General features: G+C 33.5%; 1 protein-coding gene across 3 annotated transcripts in view; it reads left to right on the top strand.

The window, feature by feature from the left end:
• Positions 1-17952, top strand: part of LOC150097287 (putative RNA-binding protein Luc7-like 1) — a 121339-nt gene that overhangs the window by 75417 nt on the left and 27970 nt on the right. The window lies entirely within an intron of this gene.

Below are 17952 nucleotides of genomic sequence, written 5' to 3'. Positions count from 1 at the left end.
AATATCTCCATTTATAACATTATTGCATTGTCATAAATGACACATTTAGTGTTGTAAAATTGTAATTTATTACTTCATCTTTATGATATGTAAAATATAAAAAAATTGTCCATTTTGGATTTTGTGGGAGCCACAGTGAATTAACATTCGCTACAGGGGTCTGCGACATCAAAAAAGGTTGGGAAACACTGCATTAGATGATACTATTCCTGTGAGGAAATACTTTTTGAATAGTTCACCTCCAGGAAACTAGTTATATCCTTAAATATGTTACAGCCATGAAAATAAAAAAAAATAAAAAATTGTACTCAAATTGCATGTAAATATAAATGTTTCATTATCCTTAAAAGAAGTTTTTCATTTCCAATTACTCTTTAATTTTTTTAATAACTCGGATATTTTGCATTTCATCCATCATCCTTAGTTGGTTTTATTTTGGCATTCAAAACACTGACATTTTAAAATGTTACTGTTCATTTCATTCTTATCCTTTCACTGTCATGCTTTTTTACAATGTTTCTAATTAAAAAAAAAAAAAAAAAATTCTTCCTGGTGTAATATTTCTTTTGCAGAGATTTCACTTAAACTAAAATTCTTTGAAGGGCCAAGAGTTGAAATACGAATCCATCTGAAATTTCTACACACCGGTGTAGCATGTATGCTGCATGTTACATTGGTGTGGGGAGTAGGCATTCATTATTAACATAAACAAACTGCTTATGTATCAGCCTAGCAGGAACGCGTCACGTGCACTCGTAAAAGAGGCCATACATGACAGATTCAGAAAGAAAAATCAAGCATATTCATATATCCACAATACAAAACGTAAAAATGTTACTATTCATTTCATTCTTATCCTTTCACTGTCATGCTTTTTTTACAAATGTTTCTAATTAAATCTAGTTGGCTCTTAATATAACAAAAAATGAAACTTGTAATGAAGTCCTGACCCAAATCCCATAGCATGATGCCATTATAAAGAAAAATTCACAATAGCAAATTATCTGCTATAACAGATAATTTATGTAGTCATTGTCTGTAGTCCCTGAAAATTTGCTATGAGAGTTGACTGTAATTATTATTGCTGTCTTACAGATCTTTTTTTGCAGTCTCGCATGAAGTTGTCTGCAAAATTTATCATAATTAGAAGAAACACACGTATATATATGAAATTTTCATGAGATTCTATTGTAATCATGCGCCCTAACTGTATGTTATTCCTAATTTTGTTTAAATACTGTACTGATGATGTCCTAAGATACTTAGGATGAAATATTTATAATTAAATAATTTTCACTGTGGTTTATACGTGTGTTTCTTCTAATTATGAACGCACCACAGGTTTCGTTATTTAAAAAAATTTATCATATTTCACAATGTTCATGAGTAATGCAATTAGCAATAACACTTTATTAATTCTATTTTTTTGAGCATTCTAAGCATAAGAACAAAATGCATTCCTACCTCTATCACATGGATATCTCCATGGAGTCAGAAGACTTCATTATGGGATGTCCACACCAGGGTTGCCTGTTCAGATTTGTTATTTTAAGCCAAAATTAAATAATATTTATATGAAAAGACAATTAAAATTAAACAAAAAAAATGGATTCTTAGCTAAGCTTGTTATCTAGTGTTTGCTGTGTATTGATGAAGGACAAGGCTCACTGGATATAGTAAAAGTTTGGCAGTGTGAGTTACACAGCTTTCAAAGTCCTTTCTGCAGTTTATAAGTGCTGTAATATTTATTATGCTGAATCAAGCCAAATTTTATAGATAGAAATGTAGGTAACATTTCTGCTTCTATTTTGTTTCTTAGTTTAGATTTCATATGATTCATGCCATTGAATATTCGTTCAATTTCAGCATTTGAGTGCGGCAAAATTAATATCGAAATTGCAAATTTTGAAAGTTCTATGAATGGATTGCATCCTAATGCATCTTTATGCTGTATAACCTAACTCGAGAAAGCTTCAGGATTCTTTAATTGAATGAAGGACTTTTTCAACTGATAAAACATGTTTTGATATCAAATTTTCTGGTATTTTGTTTAAAGAGTTGTTTAAATAAAGAAAATTTTGTCATCTTTGTCTTAAAAAGATCTCTCATCCTCTATTTGTTAGATTTTCTTTCAAATCCATATTCCGAATATGGATTTGAAAGTAGGTATAGAAATTTCTCAATATTTGACGAGGATTGATTTCACTAGTACTAGTTGATCAGCAACGCTGATTTTATAAAAGGGATGTGATCATCTAAAAGCTTCACTTTATCGTCAGTACTTGATTTAAAAATAAAATTTTTAAATCAAGTAATTTAAAAAGATTTAAAAACAAAGCAATTTTTTAGCTACGTTCTTTTTATCTTTGTACATTTCATATAAATTTCAGTTTTTTTTTGTCTTTTCTTATAATATCAAAATTGCCCTTTAATTCAAGCCATTGTCAGGATTTTTCCAACACTAGTTCAATGGAAAATTATTTTTTTATACTCTGGGAATTTTTAAAGGGAATTCTCCTTCATTTATATCTTGATATAGTCTTTTATCAGGTAATTCTCTCATTGATGAGAGAGAAGAGACACAAGTGTGTCTAAGAAATAAAAATTCTAATTTTCTTAGAAAACATTCTAAAGATGCATGTGAAACTGTAATTGAAGCAAATAGCATATACATTTAAATAAAATTGGTGATGGCATGTCTTTAAGTATTTTGATAAACATTTCTCGAATACCAACCATTATACTTGCATTGTCAGTGCCAATTGCTACAAGTTTATATCAAGTTCTTTACTTCAGTTTTTAGAGCATTGACTATACCATCAGCATTGCATTCTTCTAGTTCTATAAGAACAAGATATTTCATTTGCTTATTTCATATTGAAACAACTTTTTTTTACAAAAAAAAAAAAAAGTTGCTGTATTTGCCATTACATATGTCATTAATTAAATCATCCTCAGTGATTCAATGAGAACTCTAGGCCACAATGGGAAGTGCTGGCCTAAAAGACCTCACTATGAGTGATTTTAGAGCATTGTTTGATGCATATGCATTTTAAGCTTTGTAGTTATTTATTGCTGTTACCAAACATACAAATGCAAAAATCAAATGCAAACAATACATTTTTAACATCTTACATACACATTTGACATGGCACACTTATTCTTGAAACATTTTAAATTTGTTTTCATTATTTCATGGCTCCCTCAACAAAACTAATTGCCCTCAAGGAGACTGCAGGCCACAATGGGAAGTGCTGGCCTAAAAGACCTCACTATGAGTGATTATTTTAGAGCATTGTTTGATGCATATGCATTTTAAGCTTTGTAGTTATTTATTGCTGTTAATTGTATTTTTATGCATGTCTACAAAATGATCACAATTCATGAGAACTGAATGATATGCCAAAAACATTGCGACATTACTTGCTAAAGGTAATGGCTCTCCACTACACTTTGTGATAAATTGCATTGTTGGCAGTGTTGTTAAAGGAGTGGCACTGGCTTTAATGTTTATTGAATTTCATATGATTCACTAGATCACTATATTTGGCAATGATATTTGTTTTGTGTATGTTTGCAGTATGATTTACTGGGATTTTCACACTTCTTTTAACCAATAATTTACATCAATGATTTGTCAACCATACTTTTCTAAACTTTGTATTGTTTTATGTTTGGCATTATTATGGGGTATAGAAAATCTAAATAATTTAGAGCTTACACTGCATGTGCCATGTGAATTATAATGAGAGAAAAATTGGCATTAATGAATACTCCAATCAGTCAGCCACACCATTTACTCATTAAGTAGGTTCAATTTCTAAATATTTTCTAACAAAGATAATTTCTAGTATAATTTGTCTTTTTATTTAAAAATATATACAATACAAAATTTCAAATGACTGATGTGATAATTTAGAAATTTGTATTTGTCTCTTCAAAAAGCTAAAGTCCATTTGCTTAAATTAGATAGCATTTGAAATCCACTGAATCTAGCAGAAAATAAGCTAAAATAGCAACTCTGGTTCACACTTTTCATTGTATCTCTCCTTGTATTCATTGATTGACAAAGCATTCTAATCATTCACCACACTCAACTTCTACAAATGAACTTTGTTCTTCCTTACCAATGTACTAAAGTTTCCTCTGCATCACTCCTACATAAGACCATTTCATATATTTCTATCATATCTCTTTGCATATTATCTGAGTTATTCAACTCATAATCTTCAATTTATCCTTGGTGGAAGCATTTCTTCCAAAAAGGATAGATTGAAGGTGTACATACAACAGAAAGAATTATCTATGATAATTCTTTCTGTTGTGTGTGCACTTGCCCTGAGGGGATTCATTGTTCCCTATAATCAGCACGATTACAAGTTTACTCTTGTATAATAATTAATTCACATATGATTAAATTAGAATAATTTGTTATTGAAATGTCATGATTTCTACTACATGGCAAAAAAGCATTTTATATAATTACCAGCTGCATTTCTGATGAAAGTGATGGAGAGGTCATTGGTCTTGGGTCTTTTCATCAGTGAAACCATTATTCTCTTATTGGAGTCCTGAAATTTTTTCAAAAGTGCATTTTGGTTTTTGGGATTGTGTAACTTAGTTCACACATGGTATGCTTTGTTTCTAAATCTTTGTGGATGGGATTGCAAGTGGGCTTATGGTATGTATTAAGAGATGCCTCTTCCTGCTTTTTTTCAAAATTAGAACGTCTCAGAAAGGTAATTTTCCTTCATTTTCAAGTTCTCAAGTGGTGATTTTATGGTGGAAAGAGTTAATAGCTGAAAGAAAATCCTATAACTCTGCCACACTGTGTTTCCATATTATAAACATGTCATCTATGTATCTCCACCAGAGTGACTGTTTAGGATTTGTAGATTATAAGACATCTTTTTTCAAAGTTTTCCATGAATAAATCAGCACATGGAGGAAATAGAGGGCTTCCCATATGGAAACAGTGTGGCTGAGTTACATGATTTTCTTTCAGCTATTAACTCCTTCCACCATAAAATCAAATTCACTTTAGAAAATGAAAGAAAATTACATTTCCTGGATGTTCTAATTTTGGAAAAAAAAAGCAAGAGAGAGAGATTTACCTCTATCTCTCATAACATATATCATAAGCCCACTTATGCAGGTCATTATCTACATTTCTCTTCTTTGCTGTACATACAGTGAAAAAGAGGGTGATCTCTATTATAAGAGGTGAAGGAACACTAAAAATTAATTTCCTCCAACTATTGGTCAGCAATGGAAATTCTAAAAAAAAAAAAAAATGGCACAAAGAATACTGTTCTCTACTCCCTCTCCACAACAGATCCATGGCATTCACTAGAGTCTCGGTTTTCATCCCTTATATTGGTAAACTTTCTCTAAAAATAGCAATCTTCTGAAATCTCATGACATAAGAGAGGCCTTCAAATCCATTGTGACAGCAAGAACTCTGTTACACTCACCTAAGGACCTCAACCCTTTCAATAAACATCCTGGAGTTTATAATATTGAATGTTCTTTGTAGCCTTACTTACATAGGGCAAATATCTAGAAGTTTAGAAATAAGGCAAAAGGAGCATATTGGATTCATCAATAACAACAGGAGAGGACAGCTCAGGCCTGGCATTCCATTTCTCCCACCCACACTGCAACATTGAATGGGGCCAGACCTCTATGCCTCACATAGAAGACAACTTTAGTGCCCTCAACATAAAAGAAGCTACAATGGTAATTCACTCAGTCACTCTCACCAGAAACCAAGGAATGATTTTGCGACATTTAGAAGTCACTTATTGCACCTTTCAACACATCTTTAATTTTTCTACAAACTACCATGCATTCCTGCTGAACAATGACCAACTCATGCTAGCTTCCACGCTTCGTGTTTGTTTTACTTTTATGTTTGTGTAACGATTCCTACCTATTTGGTTTTTAGTTGTGTAATGAATCATATTTACCGCTTATTGTATATTTGCTTGTTCTTCTTAACCCGGTCAGGACGTATTTAACCACCGGTAAGGTGGTTAAATAACTATTACAAGCTATAAACCCAGTGTCTATTTTTGTTACATTTGATTTTGGTCAAAAAAATCAACACTCATCACGGTTACATTTTGTTGATATATTTATAGTCTGGTCCCATTCTGAGTCAGAATTTCTTTACTTCCTAGAGAAAATAAATTCCTGTATCCAGTTCACTATTCAAAGTGAATGCCATAACCAACTTTTTTTAAATTAAGGTTTGATACCTTAATTCAAAATCCCATAGGTCATTTCCAGTTTGTCAAAAGCCAACCATTACTGGCAGATACATTCACTCATCCTCCCACTATCATATCATCTGTTCATCTGATTCTTTTTTTGTTAGATGAGCTGAATAAAATTAAAAGCAATCTGATGTGTAATGGATACAACAAAACTACCATTCAAAAAATTGACAGTTATCATCCTTCTAGCAAACTACAATTTAACGTGAAAAGAATTTCAGTACCCTACCTTAAAGGAAAATAAGATTCTTTGTAAATTCAATCTGTATGCTTTCTTCAGCCTAGCTCAAAAATTGTCTTACTTCCTATCATCTACAAGGGATTCCCTTTTCCTTACCAGGTGTCGATCAAGTACCCTTATGTCATCTTTCCTATTTTGGACTGACTTGCCGTTCTGCCTTGATTAGATTAAAGAACATAGACTGTATTACATATTTTGGAATCCCAGGTCTTGCCTTGCTTCTCATGATATTGACACTAGATGTAGTTCTTTGGAACAAGACAAAATTCATTCCATAAAGTTCAAATTTTAGTCTTTTCCTCAAAACATTTGAAACACTGAGAAATCTTCTAAATCTCAACTAATCAGAGTGCATGGCAATATCTAAGTTTTGGGAAATGATCACCATTAATTGTTTGTATGTTTTTTTTAATAATTACTTACATTTTTTTATATACACAACTTTTTACTGTTATCAACTCTAATAGTGTAATTATATGCTGTGACCAAGAGATGAATTAGTATATGCATGATTGACTCATTATTGCTATTCATGTTTTGAATGTAGTTAAGTTTGTCTTGCTGGTGACATCTACGTAATGTTGGATGAAATTTATTGGAGTTTTTGAATAAAATTCTATGTATTTTTTGTTACATGTGTAAGGATTAGCAGTTAAGGTGGTGGTGATGATGATGAGGCCAAATGTTTTGCAACTAAAATAATGGTACAACATGACAAAATTTCATGCCGGCTGAGGCGTCGCCCGGTTAAACAAGGCCCCCGTTGTTTTCACCAGGGAACCAGGGCTAACAGCGAAAAGCCAGCTACTGAAACAAATCTGAAAGCACACCTAACTCAACATCACCAGAGTTAAAGATCGGTACTATCAACATAAGAAGCTTGAATGGCAAAGAAATGGAGCTAGCTGAGGAATTAGGTAAGTACCAGATCAACATAATAGGGGTGACTGAAACAAAAAAAGTCAAACTGGTGAGATCTTTCTGAGCAATAAATACAAAATGTTATATTCAGGCAATGACAATCAAGGAAAAGGAGTAGCCATAGTTTAGTTTTCAACACAAAATATGAGGCTAATCTTCTTGAATGGCAGGCAGTCTCAAGTAGAGTAATGTGGGCAAATATGAGAATGGGGAACTGGACAATGAGACGTATTTGTGCCTATGGTCCCACAGAAGGTTCTACTAAGGTAGAAGTGGAGGAATTTTTTGATGCGTTAGAAAAAGCAACTGACACAATGAAAAAGGAAAAGTTGGTCCTTGTTGGGGATCTAAATAGCAGAGTAGGAAATGATTGTGACATATAAAAATTTGGGAAAATTTGTAGAAAAGAGCAAAGCTAATAATAATGGCAAATATCTGTTGGATTTCTGCTCAGGACATGGACTGGTTATTACTAACACCATGTTCCAACATAAAAATGTGCACAAATTCACATGGAGAGAAGAGGCAAGGAATAAGAAAAGTCTCATTGACTATGTTATTGTTGATAGTGATGTTTTCTCCCTGGTGCAGGACACCAGAGTGTACAGAGGATTTGAAATTGGAAGTGATCACTATTTAGTCTTGAGCAGGATAAAATTGAATTTCATATTGAAAAGAATAACATGTAAGAAAGTTTTCAAGCGAATAAAAGTTGAGCAGCTCTCAGATGTGAACTGTAGACTAAAATACACAAAGATTATTGAAGAAAAAATGAAAGAGTTTGAGAACAGGAATCAAACCTTGGAGATTCAGTGGCAAGCCTTGAAGAAAACACTGATTGACTCAGCTAGAGAGGCATGTGGTGAAGTTGTCTGCAAGGATAGAAAAATTAGAACTCCATGGTGGACACAGAAAGTTAAAGAAGCATTGAAGGAAAAGAAGAAAGCATATCAAAAGTTCTTTTCAAATAAGTCAGCTTGTGCGCCTAGAGAATACAGAGACAAATTTAAGAAAGCTAAACACTGTAAAATTAGCTAAACAAAAGTCATGGGAGGACTTTGGCAAGAATATAGAAAATAAATATCAAGAAGGTGGCAAAATATTCTGGAGGTTGTTGAAGAAGCTTAGCAATGGAGGAAAGAGTGATGTAAAAGGAGTTAGAGATGATAAAGGTGACATGAAAACGGAAGAAAAAGATATCCTTGAATTATGGAGTAATTACTTTGAAAAACTGCTAAATGAAACAAGCAGTGATGACAGCACAGTGATGAAAAACACTGACCAGGCATGCAGTCAGGAATACATATCCATACTTGAAGTAGAAAAAGCCATCAAAGGCTTAAAATGTGGAAAGGCAGCATGAGTAGATGATATTCGACCAGAAATGCTGAAGTATGGTAGTATAAAAGTCTTACAGTGGCTGCACTTCATAGTTCAGAAAGCCTGGACAGAGGGACGAATTTCTGATGATTGGAGTAGAGCTCTCATAGTACCCATATATAAAAAGAGAAATAAAACTGAATGTGAGAATTATAGAGGTATTTCCCTACTAAGTGTTCCTGGCAAGATCTATGCAAGTATACTTGAGAAACGATTGAGAAGAATTGTGGAAGAAAAGCTGGGTGAAGAACAAGCTGGATTCAGGCCAAATAGATGTCAGATTAGATCTTCACTTTATGACAAATAGTCGAGAAAGCATGGGAATATAACAAAGATCTGTATTCAAGTTTCGTCGATTTGGAAAAGGCATATGACAAGGTGCCAAGAGAGAAGCTATTCAATACGCTACAGTTATATGGTGTCAGTGGTGCATTATATCAAGCAATGCTTAGTCTTTATTTGAGTTATAAGTCAGCAGTTAGAATTGAAGGAAGTACGGGAAGATGGTTTAATGTTAAATCTGGTGTGAGACAATGATGTACATTATCACTTCTGTTATTCATTATCTATATGGATCACATTATGAAGGATAGTGGTATTAAATATATCAAAATTGGAGATGTTAATGTCAGCTCTTTGCTTTATGCAGATGATGTTATACTTCTAAATAAATCAGCTACAAGTCTGCAAGATTCTCTCACTAAATTGAATAACTGTTGTAATAGATATGGTATGAAGGTCAGCAATAAAAAGACAATGAAAATAGGCAGTATCATTGAAAATGTCAACTGTGTTGTGAATGGAGAACCTGTGGAGCATGTAAAACATTTCAGCTACTTAGGCACGATTTTTAGTGAAGATGGTAAATTCAATATAGAAATAGACAACAGAATTAGCAAAGCTGGTATGGTGGGAAGTCAATTGAATAAATTCATATGGAAAACGAGAGAAATTAGTCGGAACACTAAATGAGCTGTATATATACACGACGGTGTTCAAACCAGTTTAACTTATGGATCTGAGAGCTGGGTCAGAAGTAAAACACTTGACCAAAGACTAGAGACTGCAGATATGCGAGTCCTGAGAAAGATTATAGGCGTGAACAGATGGCATCAATGGCAATATCATTTTAAAAACGAGGATATTAGGAAAGAACTTGACATTGTCAGCATCCAGGAATGCGTTAGCAATCTCAAGTGGTATGGTCACTTAAATAGAATGGGAGAGAAAAGATTAGCAAAACAAGTGTTCTCTGGCAGGTTGGCAAGAAAACGATCCAGAGGAAGACCATGATATAGTTGGATTGATACGGTACAAAGTGCCTTAGACGACAGAAATATAAGATCTGATAATGTTGGAGTCTTGACGAGTAACAGACTGATTTGGAGGAAAATTGTAGATAGGAAGTTAGTAATGATATAATTTTTTCATGTAGTAGTATCATATCCTGTACACCCCTTGAGAGTACATGGCAGGAATTTCATGATGACAATCAAACAAAAAAAAAGCTAAGTCTGAGTAGGAAAAACCATCTCTGCAAGCTAAAGATAACACAAAAGAATTGTTATGCTCCAAGTAAAAGAAAGAATGAATGTGAAAGAATAACTACTGAATGGAAGTGATGAGTGCCCATTTTGTTAAAAGGCATCAACCTGGTGTGTGCGCGCGTGTGTGTGTGTGTGTGTGTGTGTGCAGAGTTCACTGCTACCTCTTTGCTAGATGAAACTCGGATGTATGAGGAGGAATGTGAACTATTGCATGAACTGAATAAGCATTCAAAAAAAAAACTTAACATTTCCTCTTCCATTCTGTTTAAGTGGATGATTTCAATCTAGGGAAATCATCTTCAATCCTGTTCATCTAAATAATAACTTGAGCTACAACCTCCCAGATAGTCATTCAGCTGTAATCATATACTGGCTTTCACGAGATGCTACTAGCACGTACTTTCTCAACAATACAGCAAACGAAAGAACAGCTTTAAATACAGCTGCAACGATTTAATGTCAATTATGTATAGAGACTCTCTATGATGTTCATAGTTTATTTAAGCTTCAGTGTTTTAGTCTTTTTTCTTTCTTTTATAATGTCACCTGATGAAGGCTGTTACAAGCCGAAACTAGTCGTGTTTTTATATTAAAACCTTTTTACTTAAATTTTGGTTCTAGTCATTCAATTCTTTTTAAAAAATATGTATGTTAACCGAGTTAATGATCATTCTTTCATATATATATATATATATATATGTGATAACTTGGTTATCCTAATGTACAATATCCCCAAGTTATAAAATTTATATATATAAATCAGTCAAGATAAAATAGCAAGATTGTTTTGCCAACAAACCGTAAAGGTTGCCTTTTACTCAATCAACAAAATCACTAATCACCTAAAATCTCTTAAACTTCCACATCTGCCACTTAAAACATCAGGTGTCTACAACATCAGTTGCAAGTGTGGCCTACACTACACAGGACAAATAGGTAGATCTGGAGAGATATGCCAATTGAAAAACTTCAAATATGTTGAGAATGAAAGAAAGCACAAATCAAGGCTGGCAACACATGCCAAAAGAAACAAAATATCAAGTAGTGTGGCAACAAACTAAAGGGCTTTGCATGGATTACAGTTTTTACTTAAATGAAATGATGGCACATCCTCTCCAGTGCAGCAAAAGACAAGGGATGATGTTACATCAAGTATGATCTTCATTAATACATCATGATGCTCTTATCTACCAGTAGTATATACAGCAACCCACAAACCAGCAGCTAGCATAATAATGAATGCATACTTTCCATTGTTTGGGTTCAAATATTTTTCACTACAGATGTTAACTGTTATTATTTGATTTCTAGTTTTTTAGTTTGTGTTATTTCCTGATGAAGTGAAACAAAATATTTCATGAAACAAGTCAAAATAAAAAAATTGTTTTTATGACAACATTATTAAATATGTGGTTTAATACTCAATAAAATGTTTCTAGAATATAAAATAAATATCAGGAAGATGGCAAAATATTCTGGAGGCTAATAAAAAAAAAAAAGCTCAGATATTTCTAGATGTCTAGAGTAATTACTTTAAAAGACTGCTAAATGGTACAGGCAGTGACATCAGTGGTAGAAAACACTCAACAGGAATGCAAATCATTAATACATTTCAATACTTGAAATAGAAAAAACTCATCAAAAATCTGAAAGACAGCTGGGGTAGATGATATTTGACCTGAAATACTCAAATATGAGGTATAAAAGTTTTACAGTGGATGCACTGTATAATTCAGAAAGCCAGGTCAGAGGATTGAATTACAGATGATTGCACTAGAGCTCTCGTAGTAGCCATCTATAAAAAAAGAAATAACTGAATGTGCCAATTACAGAGGTATTTCTTTATTGGGTGTTTGCTGGTAAAATTTATAAAAGTATACTTGAGAGCAGCTAAGAAAAATTATGGAAAGAAAGCTTGAAAAACAAGCTGAATTCGGGTTATATGTAGGGTTCAAGACCAGATATTCACTTTAAGACAGTTGAGAAATCATGAGAATATGAGGATCTGTATTAGTTTTGTAGAACTGGAAAAGAAATGTGAAAAGGCACCAAGAGAAAAACTTTTCAAAACAATACAGTTCTATGGTGCTAATAGAACATTATCATATTTGAACTGTAAATCAGCAGTTGGAATTGGAGGCACAGAAAGATGGTTTGATGTTAAATCAGATTAAGACAAGGATGTACATCATCTCCACTGTTATGGATTATATTATGAAGTGGTATTGAACCTAATATTAAAATTGATGTTAATCTGAGCTCTTTATGCATATGTTATACTTCTTCTAAATAAATCCAGTACAAGTCTGCAAGATTCCCTGACTAGATTGAATAACTTAATAAATTTGATATGAAGATCAGCAATTAAAAGACAAAGTTAATGAATATAGGTAGAAAAACTGAAAATGTTAACTTTATCCTGAATGGAGAACCTATAGAACAAGTAAAACATTTAGGCACAATTTTTAGTGATGGCAAAATAAATATGGAAAACAGAATTAGCAAAATTGATATGGTAGTTAAGTCAACTGTATAAATTTATATGGAAAAAGAGAAATTAATCAAAATACTAAACTTATATACAAGACAATGTTCAAACCAACATTAACTTACAAATCTGAGAACTGGGTTAGAGATGATCAAAGACAGGAAACCACAGATGTGAGAGTTCTGAGAAAATGGGAGTCAATCAACAAATGGCATCGATAAGCATCATATTAAAAAATGAAGATATTAGGAAAGAACTTGACATTGCTAACATTCAGGAATGAGTTAACAGAACTAATCTAAGGTAGTCAAGTCTGTCTGTCCAAAATAAGGAATATCACAATCACACAATATTTTATATACACCAGGGTATTTGAGATGATGATAAGAAGGTTTTGGGTGGCTTATTAAGAAACGGATTTTTGGAAGTGGAGTGAACAAGGTTCTGATATTGTATTTTCTTAGAACCTTTGCTAATTTATGTGGAACTGTACTTATGTAAGGTATATTGTAATTGTAATTTGAATATACCTTACTTATGTAAGGTATATTCAAAGGCAATAGATATATTGCCTTTGAATCTATTTTTCTTCTGAGCAATGTCCAGGAGGATTAAAGAGTCTTTCAATGATTCTCTTGGAATATCCATTAGGTTTGAAAGAAGTTTTGAGATGGTTTATTTCTGTAAGAAGTTCATTTGGGTCATCCAGAAGAGAACGGGCTCCATGTTCCAAGGTGGAAATTATTCCAAGCTTATGAGGAGGTAAGTGATGGGACTGACTATTCAGATATCTGTTTGTATGTATTGGCTTTCTATATATATATCGATATTTTGAGTTTACCAGAAGAGCGTGTCAGTTTGACATCAAGAAAAGGCAAGGAATTATCCGTTTCAAGCTCGGCAATAAACGTAATACTTCGATGTCGGCTATTGAGATGTTGAGGACAACCATAAGGGAATCATGTCCGTGGCTCCAAATAATGAAGACGTCATCTACGTAGCATTCCCAAACTTTAGGTATTAAAATCAAGGAAGAGATAGCCTTGGTTTCAAAATCCTCTAAGTAAATATTTGCGAGTACAGGGGATAAAGGATTTCCCATAGTCAGTCCATGATTTTGCTTGTATATAGTATCTTTAAATCTGAGGTAACTGGACTTGATGCAATGTGTAAGCAAGGCTCTTGCATGTAAACTGACCCGCTCTTCTGGTAAACTCAAAATATCGATATATAGAAAGCCAACAGATATCTGCATAGTCAGTCCCATCACTTCCCTCCTCATAAGCTTGGAATAATTTCCACCTTGGGACATAGAGGCCATTCTCTTCTGGATGACCCAAATGAACTTCTTATAGAAATAAACCATCTCAAAACTTCTTTCAAAGTTAATGGATATTCCAAGAGAATCATTGAAAGATTCCTTCTTAATCCTCCTAGACATTGCTCAGAAGAAACAAATAGATTCAAAGGCAATATATCTATTCTTTACATAAGTACAGTTTCACATAAATTAGCAAAAGTTCTAAGAAAATACAATATCAGAACCTTGTTCACTCCACTTCCAAAGATATCCGTTTCTTAATAAGCCACCCAAAACCTTGTCATCATCATCTCAAATACCCTGTGTATATAAAATATTGTGTGATTGTGATATTCCTTATTTTGGACAGACAGACAAATCTGTCGAATTGCATATGGAAGAACACATGAGGGACATTACTTGCAAGAGACAGTGAGCCAGTGCTTTATCAAGTCATATCCTTTTCTCGGCTAATCCTAATGATGAAAGCCAAAGTCTGCTGGGAAAAATCTACTAACATCTTCCGTTGCAATGATGAACTAGAGAGAAAAATCATGGAATCTAGGGAAATCATCTTCAATTCTTTCATCTAAATAATAATTTGAGCTACAACCTCCCAGATAGTCATTCAGCTGTAATCATGTACTGGCGTTCACGAGATGCTACTAGCACGTACTTTCCCAACAATAAAGCAAACAAAAGAACAGCTTTAAATACAACCGCAACGATTTAATGTCAATTATGTATAGAGACTCTATGATGTTCATAGTTTATTTAAGCTTTAGTGTTTTTTCTTTCTTTTATAATGTCACCTGATGAAGGCTGTTACAAGCCGAAACTAGTCGCGTTTTTATATTAAAACTTTTTTACTTAAATTTTGGTTCTAGTCATTCAATTCTTTATAAAAAAAGATATACATATATAAGTATCACTGATTGTGTTCTGTTATAACTATTTATTTATTTATTTTGGAAGGACTGAACTCTAACTTTTGATTTCTTTTATAGGTATTATTTCTGGAAAAATTCCCATGTTACTCCTCTAAAATAAACTATTATTTTAATGGCTAATATAGCCTACTTTTGTTTAGTAGTGCCTCTTTTCTTACAATGCCATTGGCTCTTTACCCAAACTAATATATGAAGAATAATATAGGAGGAAAATTTGGACATACCTTTTTGGATGTTGTTTTCTATCTCCTTATCCTCTTGATGTGCATCACAGCTGTTAAGCTGGAAGGGTTTTTTTGGGGGAAAGTGGGGATAAAGTAATGTGGATAAATTATTTGAAAGAAAACCGTTTTTTTTTTAAATATTTATAATATATTATTAAGAGTGGGTAGAGAGCATTTGAGAGGGGGGTGAGAGAATGATCTGAAGATAGTACTTATTTTTTGGGGGAAGAGGAGGGATTTATGGGAAAAAGTCGGGTGGGAGTAATGAGGTGTGAGCCATTTCGACAAGCTTCATCTTCGGAACTCGTGGGGGAAGTCGAGGCTATGTCATGTCAGCTAGGTGTTTGTCTTTGGTGTGCTTGTGTTGTCTCCTATTGGTTGGAGTTGTGACCTAATTTTTATGTTATGGAGCTTCCAACTCTGAGATTATGTAGAGTTGGAAGCTCCATAACATAAAAATTAGGTCACAACTCCAACCAATAGGAGACAACACAAGCACACCAAAGACAAACACCTAGCTGACATGACATAGCCTCCACTTCCCCCATGAGTTCCGAAGATGAAGCTTGTCGAAACGGCTCACACCTCGTTACTCCCACCCCTGACTTTTCCCCATAAATCCTTCCTCCAAAAAATAAGTTCTATCTTCAGATCCTTCTCCCCCCCCGAACGCTCTCTATCCACCCTTAATAATAATATATTATACATAAAAAAAACGTTTTTTTTTTTTTTTTCCAAATAATTCCTCCACATTACTTTACCCCCACTTTCCCATAAAACCCCTCTTCCTGATGAATGCACATTGCCTGGATAAGGAGATAGAAAACAACATCCAACAAGGTATGTCCAAATTTTCCTCCTATATTAGTTTTATAACATTAATGCCCTAAGATTTGAGTAAAAAGTCAATGACATTGTAAGAAAAGGGGGCACTCCTAAACGAAAGTAGGCTATATAGCCATTAAAATTATAATCCGAAAACAAGAACCAAGGTTTGGTTCTTGTTTTCGGACTTCCGTTTTTTTCCCCTGAATAATGTTTGTGTATTTGAGTCTACGCTGAAAGCTGCTCAACTTTGATTAGTTTTAAAAATTCTTTGTGTTATGTTCTTCATTTTAATATATCAATTTTATCCTGCTGAAAACTAAATTATCACTTCCAATTTCAAACCCTCTAGTATTTTCTCGTGTCCTGGACAGTGAGAAAAACATCACTATCAACAGTAACATTGTGAATGACTTTCATATTTTTTGTATCTTCTCTCCATATGAATTTGTGCACATTTTTATGTTGGAACATTTATTGTTACTACATGGCGCCTCCAGGGAGTCCAAAGACTCATCGAGGGAGGGCACACACGTCAACTCTCCGTTTCCATCACTCAATCCACCAACTCCAGCGAACCCACATCTAAACCAATGCCATCTACTGCCGACCACCACTAGTATTTTCAAAGACAATCGCAAACATCCATGGTCTTTTGGCTTGAGAGCGGATATGCTAACCACTCGGCCAACCAGGCTGGCATTATTACTAGCTATTACTAACATGGTGTTAGTAATAGCTAGTCCATATCCTGAACAAATCCAGCAGGGACTTGCAATTATTAATAGTTTTGGCTTTTTTTTTCCAAATTTTTCCAAAACATTTCTATAAATCTAGTAATCATTTCTTAATCTGCTGTTTGGATCTCTAGCAAGGACCAGATTTTCCTTTTTTGTTGTGTTGGTTGACTTCTCTAATGCCTTAAAAAATTCCTCCATTTCTTCCTTGGTAGAACATTCAGTAGGACCATGTACAAATTAATATTTGTCTAGTTTCTATTCTAATATTTTCCTCATTACTCTACTTGATATTGCCTGCCATTCAAGAAGATTATCCTTGTATTTAGTGTTGAATACTATAGCTACTCCTTCATTTTCCTGATGGTTAGTGCCTGAATATAACATTTTGTATTTGTTGCTTAGAAAAATCTCACCCTTTAGTCTCCTTTGTTTCTGTCACACCCTATTATGTCGATCTTGTTCTTAATTTTTATGCTATTTCCATTTCTTTTCCACTGATATTTCTTAAATTAATACCAATCTTGAATTCTGCTGATGTTGAGTTGTAATGTGTTCTGGGATTTGTTGCAGTAGCTGACTTTTCATGATAAAAACTGGGGCCATGTTTAACTGAACAGTAGCACAACAGGCATGAAATTCTGCCATGTTTTACCATAATTTTACATTATGGTTTAAGCTAGTAGGAATACAATTTGATCAACTAAATCCCAAATTTCCAACTCATCCTTTCTTGTTCAGTATCTAGGTAAATACCTAATGGTGCATTGTGAGAAGGTAAAGATTTAACATTAGGTTAGTATCCCTGGTCAGTTCTCTGCATCCCTTCAAAAGTTACACAGAGGTCTCTTACCAGTTATACAGCTTTGACCTTTAAAATCACCTGTTTATTTTCAATGTAAGTGAATTCCATATTTTATTTTATTTTAGTTAGCAGTTGTACTCTTGATAGGTAATCAGATTTTTTGGACCTTCTTTCATTGCAATGCTTGTTAATTAGTAAAATGTTTATTAGAAATTTATTTCATTTTCTGCATGTGTGTTTTATTTATTTATTTTTT

Source organism: Typopeltis vanoorti, chromosome 17 (genome assembly GCF_054136105.1).
Source record: "Typopeltis vanoorti isolate ZY-2024b chromosome 17, IOZ_Tvanoo_1.0, whole genome shotgun sequence".
Lineage (NCBI taxonomy): Eukaryota > Metazoa > Arthropoda > Arachnida > Uropygi > Thelyphonidae > Typopeltis > Typopeltis vanoorti.
Note: the sequence above shows the minus strand (reverse complement) of the source record. Positions and strands in the feature narration are given on the sequence as shown.